The sequence below is a fragment of the Rattus norvegicus genome, chromosome 1 (genome assembly GCF_036323735.1).
Source record: "Rattus norvegicus strain BN/NHsdMcwi chromosome 1, GRCr8, whole genome shotgun sequence".
Lineage (NCBI taxonomy): Eukaryota > Metazoa > Chordata > Mammalia > Rodentia > Muridae > Rattus > Rattus norvegicus.
In genome coordinates, this window is record NC_086019.1 from 269,820,040 (window position 1) to 269,825,776 (window position 5,737).

Below are 5,737 nucleotides of genomic sequence, written 5' to 3' on the forward strand. Positions count from 1 at the left end.
CCATAGGGAGTGGCACTATTAGGAGGTATGGCCTTGTTGAAGGAAGTATGTCATTGTAGAGGTGGGGGGACTTTGAGGTTTTATATGCTCAGGCCATACCAGTGTGTTACCCTTCTGATCAAGATGTAGAGCTCTCAGCTCTTTCCCCAGCACCATGTCTGCCTACATGTCACCAGGGCTTCCTGTCATGACAATAGTGGACTAAACCTCTAAAATTGTAAGCTAGTCCCAATTAGATGCTTTTCTTTATAAGAGTTGCTGTGGTCACAGGTTCACTAGATCTCCATCAGAATTACCATTTCTCACTACCACCCAACCACCTCACCATCACACCATCACACCATCACCACCACCTATCTCCCAGTTACACCACCACCAAAATTGCTCATGTGAGGATCATCAGTGACCTCCAGATCACTAAATGCCAAAGTCATTTGTCAATCTTTATCTTTGCTGGTCTTTTACTAGTATTTGGCACAGTTGATTTTTCTGTCTCCTAGAAGGCTCACCAGCCAGATTTGATGGTTAACTTTCTTGGACCTTCATCACACCTCACTCACTCATTTTAAGATCTCCCCATCACAACCCCAGTGATCCACTAGTTTTCCCGAATTTTCCAAGATCTTTAATGTTCATACACAGCCCATGACATCACCTGAGTTTTATATGCTGATGGCTCACAAACACTGGGTAACAGACCTGGCCGTATTATATCCTTATGTGGAAACTATGCATTCTATAGTATAATATGAAACCTCAAGTTCAACCTTTCCCTCAGGAAAGCCTGCCCTCCTCCATGATCTCATCTAATGAGTATTCACCAACCTCAGTCATCCAAAAATGCAAACCTCTAGATTCCTGTCTTCTTCAACATCAACCCCATCCTGTCAGATGCTGAAGTTGGCTTCCAACCTATCCTTTCTTCTCCAAGTCCTCCCACTCTGTCCCTGAACCTTTGGTCTTTACCTAGGTCCCTGGGTCATACAAGATTTTTTCTTGGTCTCTGTATATAATTACTTTTCTTGTTGTTGTGACCAAATACCTGACAAAGGAAACTTAGGATTTATTTTGACCCACAGTTGAAAGTACAGTCCATCACGTAAGGTAAGGTCTAGAGTGCAACTCTAGCTCTGGTGGGAGAAGCACAAGATAGCTGGTCACACTGCCTTCTCAAGAAGCAGAGAGAGATGAATACCACTTCTCTCCCCCTTTAATGCAGTCCTGGACCCTAGTCCATGGGATGGTATTCCCTATACTCAGGCTGTGTTTTCTCTAGTTAAATATCTCACAAATATGCAGGTAAGTGTGTCTACTGGGTGATTCCAAATCCAGTCAAGTTGACAATGAAGAGTAAACCAACATAGTCTTCCTCGAACTCAAGACAGTCATCTTTTCAAAAGCCCAGTAATCATGTATGACCTTGAGAGCTGTCCGAAGCCTACAAAGTAGAGCCTAGCTTTGTCTGCAGTCTCAAGGCTCTCCCCTGTCCTGAAGGAGATTTCAAGACAATGTAATATTAACTGTGTCCTGAGTTACAACTAATCTCTCTTATACAGATCTATAATAAAAAGAAGTAAACTGAACAAAACGAAATACAGAATGTACAGAGTGAGGATAAAAAGTACCAGGAAAGGTGATGTTGGAGCCAAGTCCTGTACCCAATGAGATAAAAAGTTTAAAGAAAGTCCTGATGCTAAATGGAATAAAGTTAGTGGTAACCTAAGGGTAAGACCCCTACCCAGCTACACTTCCAACTTACTTTCCAATTTGTAAAGAAATTAAACAAAAGCTCAAGCAGTGATAAAAACCATCAACAACAGAAAGCTGATGCCAATATAATTGAACAAGGGGTCAACTTGCAGCCCCCATCAAGCAGCAGAAGTTAGCAGCTGTGTCTGTTATATCCCCCCTTTCATTTCTGATTTTGTTGATTTGGATATTCTCTCTCTCTCTCTCTCTCTCTCTCTCTCTCTCTCTCTCTCTCTCTCTCTCTCTTTCTCTGCTTTTTAGTTAATTTGGCTAAGGGCTTGTCTATCTTTTTGATTTTCTCAAAGAACCAGCTCTTTATTTCATTAATTCTTTATATTGTTGTCTTTGTTTCTAATTTATTGATTTTAGCCCTGAGTTTGACTATTCTACTTCTCTTGGGTATGTTTGCTTCTTTTTGTTGTAGAGCTTTCAGGTGTGCTGTTAAGTTGCTAGTGTGAGATCTCTCCAATTTCTTTATGAAGGTACTTAGCAGATAAATGGATGGAACTAGAGTATATTATCCTGAGTGTGGTAACACAGACCCAAAAGGACAGGCATAGTATGTACTCTCTTACAAGTGGATATTAACCATAAAGTAGGATAACCACGCTACAACTCACAGAACAATGAAGTTAAATAAAAAGGAGATCCCAAATGAGGATGCTTGACTCTCACTCAGAAGGGGAAATACAATATTCATTGGTGGTGGATGGAGAGAGGAATCTGTATGGGAGAGGGAATAGGGTATAGAATAGGGGTGGGGAATTGAGTGTGTGTAAGGATTGAGGGGGGTGGGCAGGAGAGCTACTAGAAACAGTGTGAGGGGTGCTTCTCTAGGACACACCAGAGACCTGAGACGAGGCAGGCTCCAGGGGTGTCTACGAGGGTGACTTTAACTGAGATTCCAAGCTGCTGGGGATATGGAGTGTGAAATGGCCACTTCTTGTACCCAGGCAGGACTTCAAGTGGAGGGATATGGACACCAACTGATCCACTAAACCTTCGGCTCAAAATTTGCCCTGCCCACAAGAAGTACAGGGACAAAGATGTCACAGAGACTGGTTGGACTGAGAGTCCAACCAATGACTGCCCCAAGTGAGACCCAGCCCATAGGTAAGAACCAATCCCTGACACTATTAATGATATTCTGCTGTGCTTGCAGACAGGAGCCTAGCATAGGAGAGGCTCTACCCAGAAGCTGACTGAAACCAATGCAGAGACCCACAGCCAAATATTAGACAGAACTCAGTGAGTCTTGTGGAAGAGTTAGGGGAAGGATTGAGAGACCCAAAGGGGATAAGGACTTCACAGGAAGACAAACAAAGTCAACTAGACTGGATGACTTTGTGTGTGTATACACACACACACACACACACAGGCTTGACCTAGGTCCCTCCACACACGTGTAGCAGATGTACAGCTTGGTCTTCATGTGGGTCCCCAACAACTGGAGCAGGGCTGTCACTGACTCTGTTGCCTGTCTGTGGATCCTGTTCCCCTAACTGGGTTACATTGTCTGTCCTCAGTGGGAGAAGATGTGCCTAGTCTTGCAGTGACTTGATGTGCCAGAATGGGTTGGTGCCTGGGGAACCTCTCCCTTCTCAGAGGTGAAGGGGAAGGAGATGGGGAAAGAGGCTGTGGAAAGGTACAGAGAGGAGAGGGGTGCTGTGATTAGGATGCAAAGTATTAATTAATGGAAAAGAACAAAAATAAAGAATAAAAACTTCCTTTTAAAAAACTGATCAAAATATTTGTTTGTACACCACCAAAGCATCATAAAGACATGGGAAATAAACACATCAAAAGGATGTATGAAAAGCCCTATGGAATCCCACTGTTCCTTAAGCTAATTATAAGTATAGTTTCTAAAAATGAGTTTGATTATCTCTGCATGGATGGATAATAGTTCCCCCAGAATATGTGGAATATTAAATGAAAATATTAGTGCAAAGTTATGGGATACCTCTATGAATATTGATCATGGGAGCCTCAGAGGCCCACGGAACAGCAAAGGCTATTCGCATTGCTTTTGATTGTCCTCCGTAGTTAGATAGATGACCCTATTGCTGAAGATATTACACACTTTGGTTTGAGAACAAATAGAAATCAAGCCGGAACTTACTTGGAAACTTCCTCTCTGCTGGCTAGCTTTTATGTCAGAAGGTGCTATGAAAACTGCTAAGGGAGAAAAGTCATAACTGGACTTACCCTGTGGTAGACCCTACATGCTATATTACCAGCTTGCTATGCTCAATGTGCCTACTGGCACAATAGTAGTATCATTGTTGTGGGGATAACTGCTTTCTGCTTGGATTTATGGCCTGCTCCACAGGAAGGAATTCATACCTGGAACTATAAAGCTGGTCAAAATTCCATGAGTGTGCAGGTTATGGACCCTTAGAGGGAAGCCTACTGTAGAGAAAATCCCTTATAAGCATCACCTGTCAATAAAAACGCTTACGGCCAATGAGCTGAGGCAAAAAACAGGAGGTGGGATGTTGGCAGGGACAGAGAATTCTGAGAATAAGTCAGAATGTGGGTGATTTGTCTGGAACACTGAGAGGAAAGCCATAGGAAGATGAGGAGAGGAAATCAGCCACATGGCTGAACTCAGATTCAAATAAAGGGGAGATTCTCCCCCACAATATGGAGGAGATGGATGTAAAACCAGCCTGTGCCTGAACTTAGAGTAGAATAAAAGAGAAGAAACAATAGATTTTTACATCTACTATTGTTGTTTTGCCAAATGAATGTACTGTCAAGATGCTTTTTAAACATTTGTTTATAGCTGTAGGTTAGTGCTGCTTTCAACCTTGGTTACAGAGATTTTTTTCAGTGAGCAGCAGTCAATGCCATAAGGGACTGTCGAGTGCTAGTCTTAAGTGGGATGCTTATATCAGCTCCCCTAGCCACAAGCCTCAGGGAAAAGAGGTGAAAAGAATGTAAGCTAAAAGATAGAAAGATAGTGCTTCTGGACATGGCAGGGCTATTCACAAACTCACAGCAGCCGTGGTCATTTGCACAAGATCAAACTGGACAACACCACACAATGGGAAGAGGAGAATCATGAGGCTCCACCACTAGTTAAGAGATTATTGGCAATTAATTTCCCTTCTGGATTGTATTGCTGGTAGGTTGTCCATGCTTTGGTAAGTGACCCAACAGTCAGATATATTCAGGCAGTATTAACTGGATACCCCTATTCCTCCTCGCCTCCCAAAAAAACAGAGAAGAGGAGGAGGGCATGAAGGTGGGAGGGAAAATTATTTAGTGGGTGAACTCCAGAAAGAGTAAGAGAAAGATATAGGGTAGATATTATCAATATACATTTATATATGTATAGAACTGTCAGAGTAAATTTAAAATATTTTAAAGAATCTGACTGAGACTAAACTACCCACCTCCAACTCTCTCTTTGCATTAATAATACTCTAATGAGAAAATTTTCACTCAGATTTATACAAATGGCTATGAAAGAACCTGCAAATGTTCATTACAATGACTCTTCGGTCTGGTACAAGGCCTCTGACTTTTGCTACTCTATTAATACTAGAACCTCACTGGGACTCCTCTCAGATATCCTGTTGTTACCCTGTGTCATGGAGATGGATCCTTTGTTTTGGATCTGCAGAACTGAATGCCTCATGCACTCCCGAAGTTAATCAATGGGGTAGATGTTGGGGTGGGCCAATTCAAAGCCCTGGATCTGGGCCTGAGAGATATCAGATAGGGTCAGCCTACTGGCTCTCAGGAGGTCACACCCTTGGGGCTGGCTCATCCACAATCCCCTCCCACCATGGTGAGGTGCAGGGTCGGATCTCCCAAGTGTTGCAGCTGGAGAGGGACATGGCCAGTTCTTCCATTCTCAGGACCCTTTGGCCAGCTCTCCTGTCTGCCATATAGATGGTGGTGGATGAGGGAGGAAAGGAAGGTGTCTCTCCCCCATCCACACTACCACCCAGCAGACAAGAGACAGGCCCAGTTCTCT